Below are 16,577 nucleotides of genomic sequence, written 5' to 3'. Positions count from 1 at the left end.
TGCTCTTTTCCAGAAGCGGCAAGTCTGGGAATTTAATCCTCTGATTCCTTTCCGTAAGCGATTAAACCTGTTCCGCGCAACGATCCTTCCACAGATACGTCAATCAAGTCGGTGTTTCGCTGTGTTAAGCTTCTAAGTGGTATGCAAATACTCCGCTCTTAACACACAATCGATTCACTGATTGCAACGGGCGTCATTAAAACTCTGAATGGCGGTGGAGCTGCAGCTGATGATCTTGGAAGAAAATAGCTCCGAATCTATGCATGGTAGGGCACTGAGTGCAGATGTGCACATGTCGTTTAAGGGAGGAGGAGTTTCTCGAAGTGTTTTCAAGGTGTTGTAAAGGAATACGTGTTATCTAGGCATTAACATTTAAATAAAAAAAAGACCCTGGATGTTCTAAATACACGCCTGCTTGTAACCGCACAATAGCCATCAATAGGTTGTACACCTCTGCATAGCTCATACCTTAAGTCTCTCTTCAAGGCCTTTTAATTATTTTGTTTGGTATTTTATGTTGGGTAATGCAAAATAGTACCCGTTGGGTAGGGAAAAGTTAATTATTTATACTCTGGACATGGTACTAGTCCCCTGGGAGTAACAGCAGCAGTTACTATGGTACAAAGATTCACGCACGCACCAACCATGCACATATGCCTGTAAGGAATTTCACCGCTCAAATGCTACACGTGAAGAATGCTTGTGAAGCTGAAACGCAAGATAAAAGTACGTGTTGAAGTTGACATTTGGATACAGTCCAGAACTCTGACTAAAATAGTATTTTATTTACATCTCTGGATCAATTCTCAATCACATGACCTGTAAGTAAAAGGTGCACTACCTGAGGGCATATCTAAGAAAGGGGATTGCCCTTAAGGTGTCACTCTGGTCATTTCGGCTGAAGCTTACCAATTGTTCTTGCTAACATATTTACATAATTTAGAAGGCTAACTTCGCAGGTGTGTGCGATCAGGCAGAATTGTGACATAGAAGTGGCTCATTCCATCAGCATATAGTTTTATAGATAATCACTCTCACATTCCCTGTATTTGAGAGGAATGACAAGATGAGATTCTCAGCCTAATGGGATACTTATGTTTGCGAGTCGGAACATCGTTAATTATTGTCTGTCCTTCATTCTTGCTTTTCTGCGGTCTTTCTTTTCAGTCAGCCAGCGAGTAGCCATTAGCCAACACTAGCCAATCTGTATACTTTTCACAGTCATACAGCCATTCGCCGGTATATCCTAGCCATTCTCTTTCACACCTGAAAAGAGTGCTAATTAAAGCAGGGAGGTTCATGTTGACGCAAAACGATGTAACACCATGATCAAGTCGGGCTACGCGTATCGAGAATGAAGCTTCCGCTTTGATTGCTAGTCAACTGAAATGACTTCCTCGTTTTCTTTTGTCCCCTTCCTAACAGCGTTTTTTCATTATATTTCACAAGCAGATGATTTGTGTCACTCCTGTGAATAAAATGAAAGAACAATATGCAAATAGGATTGAATGCTTAAATCACACAGCAGTTGAATACTTTCGGGCGTTGTGATAATTTCCACCTGGTTTGCACGCCCAATCGGCCCTACTTAAGCGTGTTGCGTCAGTAACCTGGTAGATGCGGCAACGAGCCGCTTTATTTGAGCTGATTGCGCTGCTGAACCGGGTAACACAAAGATGACTCGTAGAGAGAGAGAGAGAGAGAGAGAGAGAGAGAGAGAGAGAGAGAGAGAACTTTTTATTGTCTAACAGAGTGACTATCCCACTCTTCGGGGGTTAGACCCGGAAGGTGGCACAGCCGCCTTAGTTGCACTACCAGCTTCGGATACAACCAACACAACTCACGTGACCACGAGTTTAGTAATGCGTATACGCTAAATAGCAATAGTTTTCCGTCTATTTGCTGCGGAATGGAGCATTAAGAGGAGCCGATGACGACGATGATATCGTCGAAGCAGGATAATCGTTTATAGATTGTATAATACAATCTAAAAACGGTGCACGAAACTGGAAGAACAGAGTATAAACATAGAGCTGTAGAATGTTAAGCACCTTCAGCATACGCAGAGACTCGTTATTTCTGAAAGTACATGTCAACGCTACATGGCTTTTTTACCGTCATCTGCATTGAATCATCACATTTTGCCGCCTTCCTTCTCGAAATCCATCTCATTTTTGAAACCACATAGGCCGCTTCTTTCTGAAGCGTTGGAGATGATAACTTTCAATACATTTTAGACGATGTGTTCTCTGCTCACGCAGGCGGACGTTTCTATTATTCAGATAGCACTGACTTGAGCGGATGATATAAGTCGTGTGAGGAAAGTGACAAGAAACTTATATGTAGAATTCTTTTAGTGAACTTTCGTGTCTTTGAGAGCTACGGTTTGCTAAGACCTACAGAAAGGCGGCAGGTGATAAGGAATGTTGACTCCCTAGATAAGGAGTAATTCAGTTTGCCACCATATTTAATTCTGCAAGGGCAAGCTGAAAATTATTAAGATACCTCTAGAACGAATAGAACTTATAAAATAAAGAAAAAGTAATGGAGTGTTCGAGGAAATATTTTATCTTAAAGCCATTATGCTGCCTTGAACAACTGAGCCTGACTTGCCTCCCCAAGATGGAAATCAAGAAAACCAAGATATTTGTATGAAAGGAACCATCAGATATTTAAAGGACGAAACTAAATATCTGAAGTGGGTGACAGCTGCTCCTTCGAACACATGCTTTTTTCAAGCCCTGCTTACTCTTTTGCGACCTTTTTTTTTTTACTTTTATACTTATAAGTTGCACATCCTTTCTTGGGGCCGCTTACGCTATCACTTCCTTAGCGTCTCGAGTTACTGCTCAGGGACAGTGCAAGAAGTGCATATCTCCTTTGGATATACGCTGTCACTTCAGCTAGCAAACATCTTTCCCTGATTTTCAGCTCGCCTTGTGTCTTTACAGAACCAAAAACATAGCAACCAGAAAACCATTTACATTCTAAACGCCAACTCGATTTCTCATGGGTACCCGATCGGTTGTTTGCCGTCTCTTTCGCAACCAATCATGGACGTCGAAATCCGCGATAAGGAGCGTTGTGGCGGATGACCTAAATGTCAACAAATCGGGCGGGTTGCTGTCAAGCTGCAGATATCTCGACCAAATGCTACAGCTCCGCTCTCTCAGGAAACGATCTGGGCCACGCCCGGGCAAATATTTTCCGCGCACACATTGGTAGAGGCCACTGAGTTCCGCGCGTGTCAGTAGGAGAGTAGTGATTAAGTTCCTGGCTTATGCAAATTCAGAGAACAAAGGTAGGTATCGTCATATATAACGTTATCACCAGCGTTTAAGTTTCTTCTGGCACGGTAAAATGCCTCGCGTTCGCCTGTCAAAGCTGTGAATTTTGTTTTGAGGTGGCAGTAGTGGACTGCTGTTAATGTTTCGTTGCGCCTGACTAATGCTTCTTTATTGTGACGCCGAAAGTATTGTATTTATATACAGTTAAAAACAGTTTTATTCCGATGAAAACATTGCTAGTACTATTAATATTTATACCAATGAACGAATTAAGCCTTTATTTGAAGGAAGCGAGTGCTCTCGGCCGCTGTTCGGGTAATTAGGGAGTTAGAAGGGATGGGAGTGTAGTTTCGTTTTCACGGTTCTTGAAGCTCTTTCTCCAAAAAAAAAAAACTGTATATTTTACTTTCCTTAAGCAATATTCCCTTGACCACATAAGCATTTAAACGCTCTTGGCTGGTGAAGAAGTTTCCAGCTTCTTCTAAACTTCCGTCTGGACTTGGATCTGGAAATGTAATAGTGGCAGCAGGAGTTATTCAGTATTGTGCTTGATTATATGCACTGTGATGTAAATGGGCTGTGTCAAAGATTGCTCCAAAGTAGCTTAATTTCGCAGTTGACAACTGGTGAAATATGGGTTGGTAGCTTACGCTCTCGCGTCATACTCTTAAATGATGAGCTTAAGTGTCCCCAATAATGTAGCATCTTGCACTGATAGGGCGTGATATGGGATTAATGTAGCAGGCAAAAAAGCTTCCGCCGTTGCTACCACAATTCAACTAAGGTGAGCCAGAGCTAACCACAACTAGCTTTTTTGGATGCTAAGTCAAGCACGCCACGTCTAGGCGACGCATGCACGTTCTTACGGCATCGTTACAGCGGTGCTTTCTATCAAAGTTATGGGGTCGCTAACGAGGGGTAGCTGAAGAGCGTGGCAGTTAAGGATATTTGAGGAAGAAATCAAAGGATCGGCAGCAAGAACTTTAAGGCAAGCCGAAAGCAGTAGCCATCAGCACAATCGCTTCATACCCTTAAAGCCGGAGCTGAAACGTCCCACATATTTATTTGCTTGAACAATTCTTTGAATGTGGCACCAGGAATTATGCTATGCTTCCTCAAGCAGAGATGCTAAACGTTTCCATCACGTTCTTTTTGCAACAAGGGAGCGAAGGTCTGGTGGTGCGTACATATAGGTGGGCTAGTTTTGCGTGACGCTTGTGGATGGGGGTGTTAGGTGGGGAGTTGGGCGTCATTGGCGGAGGCCGAAGTCGTCTCCACTGTGAAACGTTTTTTCGCACTACAAGACTAAAGACATATTTCCGGAGCGCTTCTGCATGCGTTGCCATTTATCGTTTCTCACAGTATCTGAATCAGAAAGCAGGAAACCTATTGGTTATAAACTCAAGCTCGCTCATAAAGAATTTTGACTATTTGCCCCGCCACGTCCTTAATGCTCGCAATCGCCAGTCCTGTACCGTGGTGCTCGCCGCTGCTAGCTGCTCCAATCCAAGAGGGGCAGACAAGGTGACGTTGCTCAATGCCTCAGGGGCCATCTTGATACCCCGAAAGGTTTATGTTTTTATATTTGTTGTTGACTTTGTTGAAACACATATAAGTGTGGGAAGATTGTTTATTTTACATTCATTGCGCCACCTTCGCTCCATTGCGGAGCCAGGCACACTACTTTAAATGAGACATTATGCTGCTTAGGTTGTAGATATTAAAGGCAACGAAAGCCAACATAAACAGATAGGAGCTGGTGCTTTCAAGTTCGTACCTTGATTGTTGCTGCGTCGCAACCGACCTCGCCAAACAACACATCGCGCAAAATGATTTCACATTGAGCATGGAATGTTTTAACTACTGTTGCCCGCGAGCTTCAAATGATGTCTAGTCCACACCGAAAGCGAATGTCGGGAAACCGAAACGGGAACATCCGGGCATCCTACGAGATTTAATGAGCTGAGTTTGCTCCCGAAAACTTTCGCTTCCTCCCCAAACAATGACGTCACATTGCCGCACCTACGCGCGTAGAATGCCGCTAAACGCCGGAGGTCCAGGCGGCAGCCATTCGAAGCACTTTTTGGCATTTGGAATCAATCCTGTCACTGTGTTGGGGCGACAGCTCATGCTGTTTCCCGCTTTAGCAGGTGGTTGCACCTTGGAAAGCACTTGAACGCTCTATTTCAGCTGCGTTCATGTGGGACCAGCATCTCTTCATGCAGCGTGCGCTTATGGATCGTTCAACTTTTCAATGCCATCCCGGCCCCAGCTGCTTAAGCCGAGTGATGGAGCCTGATGCAAGGAGATGTAGGATGTGTCTTGTGGAAAGCGATGCCTTCGCGACTTATACTTCGCAGCAGAAGGCAGTTTGCGCCTGCCGACCACTTGCTTTGTCTGTATTCAATTCATGCTTCCACCTGCTCTCGATTACTAAAGACGCAGTAATTTCACATTTGTGTACGTTGGAGTAATCCCTGCTCATGATTCTGGTCAAATTGCGCCATTTTTGTAATTTACTCTTCAGCACCGTCTGTAAGCACATGAGGCAAAAATTTGATGGCTCTCATCTGCTGGTTGACCCTCGTTCGGTGCTGCTTCTGCGGGAACGTGGCTGAGGAGCAACGCTTTCAGGAGCACAGCCCCTGGCTTAATGCGCAAAGTTGAAGAACATTTACGAGATTCGTACGTCTCCACCGCCACGCGCAGACAGTGTTTTCCTGCGCGTGGCTGGTGGCGAACTTCACAAATACGTTCTCTCCTTCACATTTCAAGTATCTTTTTCATGCTTCTTTAAGCAAAATGTAAAGTGCAACAATCGGCCAACTGGAATGTGGGTGCTTAGCAATAACGCACGTGAACTAGGAGCCGCGAGAGTCTGGTGTCGAAAGTGGTTCAGTAAAGGACACTGTATACGCGAGTAAAATAAAATAGGAGCACGGTGAGCTGGCAACGAAGTTGAAACATATATAATAAGTACATTACAAGCACGTGCAAAAACAATTGTTCAAGTAGAGAAGGGCAACAAGGGGAGAGTGAAGGGATGACAACCGCGCATCAAAGTTCATCGTACTCTTCGATCGCGGGCCCGTGTTGCGGGCGAGAAGAAAGACGAGGGAATCTTCAGTACAACTAATATACAGAAACAAAACGAGCGGTGTCATGTTACGGAGGCTTTTTCCCCTAGGCTTTCAAGAAGACTTAACACTCCGTTATAGAGAACCCACGGCGAGGCAGACCTTGCCGGACTTTTTCGCGTAGTCCATGCGCACCTCTGCAACGAGTAGCGGAGAACTGCAGACGATAACAGGTTTGTACCTTGCATGGAGGCCAGTAGCCGTCTTAGTGGAGAGATGAAGCGCATCATACTTCCGGAGCAAATCTGGCTTCTACGAGGGCCTACGCCGGAGCCGATTTATTCTGCTGCGCTGCGCTCTTTCGCGGCATGGCGGTTGTCTTCCTTCGTATTGCAACGCAGGCTCCTAGGCCGTCACCACAGCGGTCACTAGGGCTGAGAGATCACCCGAATCGAAGTTTCTAAACGGCACAATAGAAGGAGCTCTCACGGGGTTCCTTTATGCGCTTACACTAAGCCCAGAGCGATGGTACGACTTCCGTTTTCACGTCTACGCATTGAGCAATGTACTGTAGGAGCGCTCTGTAGGGAGTTGGCGGAGAGAAAACAAACTAAATCTCGCGTATGCCCTGCGAAGGTAATCTTGCTTTCGACATCCCCAATTTTATACGATGTTCGCCTTTATGTTTTGTTCGCTTCATTCGTCTGTTTACTGAGACCCGCACTTGTGGGTACCGGAGAAGATAGCCGTCTCTGTCTCCCATAATATAGTTTTGTTGTCTAAGGCACCTCCGAGGATGGTCCAGCGTTCGCGAGATGTTGGCGACAGCATGCTGCATATATGAGACTGACAGTGGCTCAGGCGAGTGTTACCGCAAGGCTTTGGGAAAGAGGATGCCTATATTGAACACGACAGGTTTTCTTTGCCGCTTGCAGGCGTCCCTTTTACTGATAGCTCCAGGTAAACACCGGTAGCAGCCGGAACTTCGGGTTTGGCAAGCAGACGAAGGGCAAGACTTTACTACAGTGAATGTATGTAGGATCAATGGATGGAAAAGAAGCGAAGAAGGGAGGGCTAGACAAAGAAGAACGAGATATTGGAAGCGATGCTCGTATACAAACAGTAGCCCGATATGAAGGCTTCTACTACTTGTATATCTTTTGCCATACAAAGCAGCCAGCTGGTTCGAAAGATTCCCTCTCCCCCCCCCCCCCCCCCCCCCCCCCCCCTCAGTATGAAGAAAGGAAGTCTATCCGAAAATGCGATTCTTCTAAATATGGTTTGGAAGAGTGCGTTGCCGCGACAGTGCTTGGGAAAAAGTTCCCCTTTCCGAATACACGTGATGCGACGCCACCTTTGTGGTCTCTCGGGGCGTACAGCCTCGAAGAGAGTGCATTCAGGAATGGGTGCTTTGTTTGTCTGCAAACAAGAGGTTACTTTCGCTGCTTCACCTCCCCCCCCCCCCCCCCCCATCCCCCTCACACCAAAAGATCAAGCTGAAATGAACTTACTCTTTTGCAGAATGTGTTGTTTTTCATTTTGCACACCGAAGTGTTATTGGTGACCTTACTGCATGGGAAAACAAAGAAAACTAATTTATTTTATTTTCCTGACGATCAGCGAGCGCGGCTTCCAAAGCCAACGGGCGCTTGGAATGCGGGTGCGCCCAAATGTCATCGATTTGTTCTGTTTATTAAACGTTTACGAGCGCAGAGCGCCGTGGCACTCAGGTAGGTTGAGTGTCATTCAATAAAGGTTTTGTCTGAAGCCTGAGCGGCGCAAAAGGATCTGCACCTCATCACTGTGCATTTGATCTCGATGAATTCACTTGATATTCACCTTTCGTTTTCTATTTTTATCTGGGTGTGATCGTTGAATAGTGCGCGTCATGCGCCAAAATGACTCTGCCACCATTTGGAAAGGTAGTGTTGTTATGGCCAACCTTAAATAACGACTACGCCACGACTTTGACAAATAAAATAAAGTAAACCAAGGTAATGGGTAATTAACTAAGTTCACGGAAGGCAAAGGCTAAATAAGAATGAAAAAACTTTGGTAGCGGCGAAGGGCTCTCGTAAATTAATTTGATGGAGTGGTACCACCGTGCTCACGCACGCAGTCGTTCTCCTTTTCTTTTCCTTTCTCCTGCTAGGTGTCACCGCATTGTCAAGCTACGGAACTGTGTCAAGCTCATGTGGAAGCCGCAAACGTTGGCCAATGAAAGGAGAAGAAAAAAAGAACCAATCAAAGCAGTGTTTGAAGCGGCCTGGCGCCGAGCTTCATGTCTCGTTCTTCGTGAGAAAAGTGAAAGGGGGAAGCGGGAAAAGGGAAGGTGGCAAAAGGGGGTCAATCTTAAGGCCGACGAAATTAATGAGTTCCACCCGCGACGGGTTTGCCTAATGTAGTGCCTCCATATCATCGGCCTCTATTTTCTATATTCCTTAGAGGAGGCGTATACAACCTCACTATGGCATCCCGTAGAGTAAAGCCTATTCGCGACCTTTTTGGGAGAATTAGGGAATTCCCCGCATGCGCTAGGAAAGCCTGCACGCATACATGGCACCAAGCCCCTGCGATTCGCGTAGGACTGGGCTGGCAACGACCGGCCGTATAAAGCATAACGACATGCAGGCGTCCCTTGAAAGAGCCGGGAAGTAAAGGATGATTTTAGTGGACGCGTTTTTGTTCGTGTGTTCATTCTCTTCAGAAGGTTTCTCGAGGACAACCCTCTCTTTAAGGAGGCCTTCGGCGAAGTAGCACACGTTGAGACACCGCCGGTAAAGTCTTTCCCGGAGTGGTTCACTATGCGGGTAAGATAACGCTCATTAATCTACCCGCTGTACGTTAACGACGCGAGTCTCGCTTTTACATCGGTTGTTCGGAAAAATCACCGGCTCTTGCGGGAGACCCGCACACGTACAGGAATGCGGTGCTAACTCCAAACTCCTACGTGCGCACAACGATAACTTAAAAAGGATATGGGGTTTATTACCTGTGTTTATAAACATTTAAACAAAAAAAGACTTTTTGATGTAACGAGGCGACTTCTGTGGTATAGATAATAGCAGCGTAGTTGGTCATCAGATACCAAGTGACCTGTGATTTAACTGTTTACACTTTAGGCATTATAGATAAGCACCTGGCAGTAATTAAATATTTATCAGGGCAACTAGTTCACATGAATTCTAAAAGAATTATTACCGTTTGCGCTCTGTTGACCACTCATGGCGTAGTTCGAATGTCTCGCGCCTTCGGAGGTCACTGGCTGCTTGCAGCTGTGGCCGCATTGAGGCACGTGCAACACAGGCTGGCGCGTTTACTCGATACCGTGGAGCGCGCTCCTTTTAGGCGAGTGATTTGTGAATATATAAAAGTTTTTTTTCAAACCTTTAAAAACTGATATGGCTTTTATCAACGCCTAGTTACTCGGAAAAAATATCAGCCGTTGCAAAGTTGGCCGTATCTGTAACAAGCATAAATAAAACCAAACCAAATGTAGTTTAGGTATTAGCTACGGAATTGAATAATTTGTTATTTACTTCAGTTTTAATGCTCACTAACACTGCTACTGACATAAAGAAAAATGCATATATTTACCTTAAAATCTCTGGTTTATATAAATAGTGGCGGGTTAGCCTGAATAAATAATGTGCCGTAGAATACGACAGCATAATAAAATGCTACAGTCATTCGAAAGGAAACGATGGTTAAAACATTAAAGAGCTTACCAATTAGAAGATTAGTTTGTGCTTTCAGTGGCTCTGCTGGCATGGGATAATCGGCGCAGCAGAGTAGCTACTTGACGTAACCGGCTCAAATCCTTTTCAAAATACTGTTCTCGTTCTCACAGTCCAATATTCCTAAATCGCAATTTATGTACGGCATGATCTAGGTCAGGGCAAAATATTATCATCTTCAGTCTCCCCGAAACTCAGGCAAACCTCCTACTGTGGTAATGCGCCATTTTTTATTATGCGTAAACATGGAGCCTCCTAGGCGCCGCGTGGCAGTCGCGAAAAAGTATTTGTACTTGAATTATACCGAGAGGAACACATTTAAAGACCTTTTGCCCTGCCTCATTTATAAAGGCGAAAGCCCCTTTTTTTTTTGTCTTAAGAGCGGCGTGTAAGGTCATCTCAACAGAACTTGTGGTCACTAGCAGTAAAGGTCATGTATTCGAGTTCCCGGAAAATGATCATGGTTTCGTGTCTCGAAGAAGGTTCTGGGTTCGTGTTGCAAAAAGGTTGGAAGTTCAACTATGATCTACGATCTCAGTTCCAGTCAAAGCCGTGGGTTTGTGTTACAACGTCATGAATTTGAGCCCCTCGCTTGGGCAGCGTTAAGAGAAATGCTTTCATGTTACTGCACTTCAGGACACTTGAGTGCACCCCCTGGATATTTTGTTTTTGACGGGCTTGAAGGGACGAAGTTTCGACGAGGCATTGTCAGACGCTGAAGAAAATGACAAAAATAAGGCTCAGATTTCTCCCGTGTCTCTACGGCGATGCTTGTTAAAGGTGGGTTGCAGTTACAATAAGCTGGGGTATCAATTGACAATATTTTGTTTTTGTTTTCTATCTCTCGTCGTTGCTGAGTAACGACGGCGCCCCAATTTTGAAAAATAACTCGTTTCAGCTGCAAGCTGAAGACAGCATTTCTATCAAGGTAAAATAAAATAAAACGCTGGTCTTCTGAGTGTGACTGGCTGACATGTGACTCGTTAGCGAAAATTAAGGTGGCCCAAAATAATCTGCTGCCAGCCATTGTGGTGTGACTCACGCCAACAGTGTTGCCCCGATGAGACCTTTGCATGGCAGTTTGAAGGAAAAAAATAAATAAGAGGTGAACTTGATAGGCGATAACCAAGCACTAGAGGACAAAGGGCAAGCGAAGATTGTCAACAAATATCCTCTTTGCATCACTTTCGAAATGTCCCTTTCGGCTGTCCCACGGTACATAAAGGATTTTTTTTAATGAAGCGGGGTGGGGGGGGGGGGGGGGGGGGGGGGCGGATTATCAGAAAGCGTATCAAGCGTGTCAACAGAATGAAAAAAGGAAAGTCATAGAAGATTTAGGAAACGTTCTTTTTCTCTCCTGCGCAGACTGCCTCTACGATGGTCAAGCTGACGTGAAGACATCTCTGGCGAAAGCTGCACGACCCGATGAGCGTCAAAAAGGGTGTGATATCTGAAGCAGTGAGCAGCGATATCAATAAAAGCAAAGCCCATTTTGCCGCCCATCCGCTGATGCGAATACGCTTCTAACAGGCTGACAAGCGGCGCAGCGGACGGGAGGCAGAAGTTGTATGGTCTTCCCACAAGGCCTCCTACTCGTCTTTGACGGTTGGCAGCCCTTCACGGAATTCTGTTTTTTTTTTTTTTTTTGGCCGAACTTGCCTCTTTCATGGTGCCTCTGTAGCCATTCTATCTTGACGAACCTCTCACAGCTCAAGCATTCCGTCAGCTGAGCACATGTTGCTTTTTCTCCTCCGTCTGAGCCCAGTGTACTCATAATCAGATCGCTAAATTATCTGAGCTCCTGTAGCAATGACGCGTATTTAAAAAAATGGGGCAATAGTAGAATGGGTTAATATCCGTAGGTTAGAAGTTTTCTTTTGACATTCAATCTGTTTCCTACGCACTTAGCTTGGAAGCTTATGTTGCGCACACTTGGAGCTATGCTACTGTTTACACGGTAATGCAGAGCCTCGAAGAACACGCTGTGCAAGATATTGTTTCTTTTTGCTCTATTGCCATTTACTCGGATGAACTGTTACTGAATGGGATGGTTACTCAATGTTAGACAACAATACCCGAGATGTCCAGTTTTTGTTGGTGGTGACTTTAATGCGCCTCACCAGGACTGGGGGTACTCTACTTTAAGTCCTCGAGGCAGGCAAGTGCGGGACGCCTTTACGGATGTGTTGTTTATTCTCCTGAACCATCCCTGTACACCGACGAGGGCTGTGTTTCATACTCGAAGTGGAACGTGCGCTCCAGATCTTACGTGGTGGTCAGGACCCGTCACTCCCTCGTGGAACTTAGAGCCCGACTCCTGGGGAAGTGACCATCATCCTATCGTCATCAGCCTCTATCCATCACAGTCCCGACAATTACGCCGCAAGTGTTCAGTTGTCCACTGAGACCATTTCCGCGCCATTCTTCAAAATTACTCTGTGGATTCGACACCATCGCTTCTAGACCGCATAAAAAACGCACTAAATGAGGCTACAACCATTACCTGGGTGGAGGTTGGTCGACCAACACCGGATGTGCCGCTGCTCAACTTGTGCGCGGCTCGTTGAGAAGCGGAATTGACTGCTAGTAGAGACCCAACTTCTGCGCAAGCACGTACAAGACTGAATTACATTACTGCTAAGGCTCGAAGGTATGAGCGTGATCTCTCCCGAAGGCAATGGCATTTGTGGTGCGAGCAGTTCTCCACACATTCATCGAATGCTTATCTTTGACGAACTTTTCATACCATGGACCATGGTTGTCGTCGTCCTGATGCAGCGGCCACAGCATGCTTTGCGCCAAACTTGTCTCTAGATAATTTCGCAAGGCAAGCAGCGCGCAAGGTTTTCACCAAGTACGACGTGTTGCCTGCACCAGCTACGAGAACTAATTTGTGGGGCATGCCAGCCTATATTGATAAGCTACCATCTTCTGCCAACGCCGAGGGAATCGCGAGCCCATTCTTAATGTCCAAATTGGTTGCAGCTATAGATGATGCCAAACGAAAGACAGCGCCTGGTCCGGACTCTATTACGTACGAGGTTTACAAGAACCTTAGTGGTGATGCACTTCCTCAACTCCTTGACACCATAAACAAAGTATGGCTAGACGGCGATGTACCAGAAAGCTGGAAATCGGCTATTGTGATCCTTATTCCAAAGCCGGGGAAAACGCCAGCAGACCTTAGCAACTTTCGACCTGTATCCTGAACGCCAACAATTTGCAAGCTTTCTGAGAAAATGCTCGCTACACGAATCTCGTGATGGCTTGAACGTCACGGTTTCTATCACCCGGCCCAAATTGGCTTTAGACCATCTATAGGCACAGAAGACGGGTTGGCTGTCTTGGCGTCCTCAGTATTATCATACAACTGCAACCACAATGTACGCACCGTCCTCGCCATGGATGTCGAAAAGGTGTATGATAATATCAGTCATGCCAGTATTCTGGATTCAATTGACATGCTCCATTTACCACATAGAGTACGCAACTTCGTAAAGCCTCTCCTTGGAGGAAGACAAGTTGCAGTACGCCTGAGTGGCGAGACCATATGATTATTTGTCCCTCTTCGCGGCGCACCCCAGGGATCTGTGTAGTCATCAACATCATTTAATATTGCATTTATCACCCTTGCATGGCGGTTACATTAAATTTCAAATGTTAAATTCTTTGATGACGCTGATGACATCTTTTATACGCTGAAATTCTTTTATGACATTCGCTGATGACATTTTTCTTTATGACATTCGCTGATGACATTCTTTTATACGCTGATGACATCACGGTGTGGAGCACACACAACGACCTCTGACTCAATCCGCTGCCTTGCAATCAGCTTTAGATATTAGGTCTCCATATGAATCTTCCATTGGCCTCGAACTTTCCGGCAGTAAGACTACATTCCTATCAGTCGCCAACCGCTGGGTGCGCTGTAACCTAGCGGAAACACCTATTCGTCTACATCTGTCCGGAACCCCACTTCAGGAAAGTTTAACAGTAAAAATATTGGGTTTAACAATTCATGAGTCAGGAACTGGAACTTCATGGCTGTCTAAGGCTAAAAAACAGGCGTTACATACTCTTGGTCTGATCAGACGCATTGCTCCAAAAACGGGTGGCGCTCGCACAGATGCTGCAAGACAGTTGGTGCGGGCAGTTGTGCAACAGCGCCTTGTTAATCAAGCCCAATTCCAGCATTTAACAAGGGCACAATGAGATCGCCTTGAAGCTATAAACCGAGAGGCAATGAGGATCATCATCTGCCTCCCTCGCATCACACCAATCGTGGCACTTAAAGAAAACGCGCAGCTAAACACAATACATTAACTGGTGCAGCAATGACGTGATGTACGCAGGCTTAAGGCCACCCTCTCTCATGCAACGTGTGCTCTGAGGGCTTTTGCTTCCTCACATTCACTTCTACCACCGCCACCGCCAGGTCTTGGCGTTTTGTACAGTTGAGCGATAACAAGTCAACTGATTTACGACGGCCTAGAACACAGGAAACGGCGTCGTCACTTCGTGCGCGAATTAGGGAACACGACGCCCGCTAGCAACAATGATCCATTATAATTTACGTCGACGCGAGCATCCAAGCCTGCGAAGTGACAACTGCAGTTCACTGCCCCAGCAAGACTTCACTGAACAGGAAATTAAAATTTCAATTACTGGAACCTCCATCTTCTTTTTGTGCGGAACTGCTTGCAGTGCAAGAGGTGATTCGCTCTGTAACCGTCATTCCCATGCCTCCCACGGCCAGTATTGTCATACGCACTGATGCCCCCTAAATGACAAAGCTATTTAGACGCGTTGGTGGTAGCACAGAAATCTGCCAAAACATACACAGTCTAGCGGCATGCATACCACAGCCAATCCGTATCGAATGAACTCCGCGCGGCCTTTTAAGTGCTCAAAGTCAGGCGGATTCTGCGACCCGCCTTTCCCCCTCAACCTCGACATCGCCGAACCTCATAAAATTGTACAATGCTACCTTAAGTTTGACAAGAAAGGAACACCTCCGACGCCATACACGTGTTTTGATACCTCCGTGTACGGTAAGCCTCCCCCGCAGTCTAACCGGTGCAGAGCAGGTGGCGCTTCGGAGGATTAGAGTTCGGGTGGCCCTAACGCCGGCAGTGATCAGAAAGTGGCCTCAATTTCAACATTGGTATCCACACCCTTGGGGCCCCATCTGAAAATTTAGAAATACAGAAGCTGACATCTATCACTTGCTTTGGGAATGTCCAGCACTCAAGCCAACGTGGATCCGGCATGTGGTGGCAGCTGGCCTGTCCCCATTATAATCCGCAGTCATATGCAGCTTGGACGCAGAGACCACATCATCGCACACTCCTCGACTTCATTGCATCAGCCACCCTTCATCCTGCATAGAATTTTTATGCCTTGAGGCAATAAACATTGCAAAAAAAACTGTTTTTTAGTTACTTTTGGCATGGAAGAGAAGCGCAATATAAGGATGAAAAAAATAGAGCGCATTGCTTTGGAAGGCAGTTGCGAAAGACGCGATGCGCGTGATCAACGCCGCGCCGAGCACAGCCCGTCGCCTGCCGCTGACTTTGATTCATGGACGTCGCGATAGAAGGGTCAACCTCATCGGCGATCCGCTGCTGGCGCCTTGAGTGGCAAGCCCGCTCTTTTGCACCCGAGTCCAAAGGCAGGCTATGGCACCAGGCTGATTTTCACGAGGTGAAAAAGAAAAAAATTGAAAGGGTAAAAAGGCCGACAGGATGAAATAAATTTGGAACGCTGCCATGCAGTTACTAACACTAGCTACTGACATGCCCCGTGTCTTCGCATTTGTGAAGCTATTGCGAGGTTTCATAAAATGTTCTTTACCGACGAGGGCCTAACGTGCGAAAGCTTTACTGTTGAGGAAGATATGAGAGGTGTGCTCGTACCCTGGCACGGTTTTAAAAAGAGTGGATATGTTTTGCTTTGTAATTAGTACCCTATTATTGGTTCATGCCGTTTGCTCAGTTTTTAAACTTTTTCTCTCGCTCTTTACTGCTTGCGATCATAATAAAGAGGGAGGGGTGGTCATTTACTGTCGCGAAGGATTTGAAGAAAACGGCGCATTTTTATACATTCTACCTAATATATAATGAACTAATATGAATTGCACGAAATCTTAAATATTAAATCATTTAAATGTGGTTAAACAACCACCGGTCTAGTTTTTGCATCAGATGCGCCTCTTGCGTTCTCGATCTTTCTATCATGTAAAGAAAGGTCTTGACATATGAAAAAGAAAATCACGTGACTGAGCTCTAGCACTATTTTGCACTGTAGCTCTTGAAAAATCGTCCTGAGTAAAAAATCCTGCGGCTCACTGTCTCGAAATCAGTGGATGACGCCTCTGTTAGCATAGTTTTGGTAGTGCGTCAGCACATTTTTTCGGTGCATGAACAGAGCAAACTTTGAACGATATTTCGCGGGTACTGTTCTAATGCTGAAAA

Source organism: Amblyomma maculatum, chromosome 4, assembly GCF_055883805.1.
Source record: "Amblyomma maculatum isolate TAMU_Amacu chromosome 4, ASM5588380v1, whole genome shotgun sequence".
Classification (NCBI taxonomy): domain Eukaryota; kingdom Metazoa; phylum Arthropoda; class Arachnida; order Ixodida; family Ixodidae; genus Amblyomma; species Amblyomma maculatum.
Note: the sequence above shows the minus strand (reverse complement) of the source record.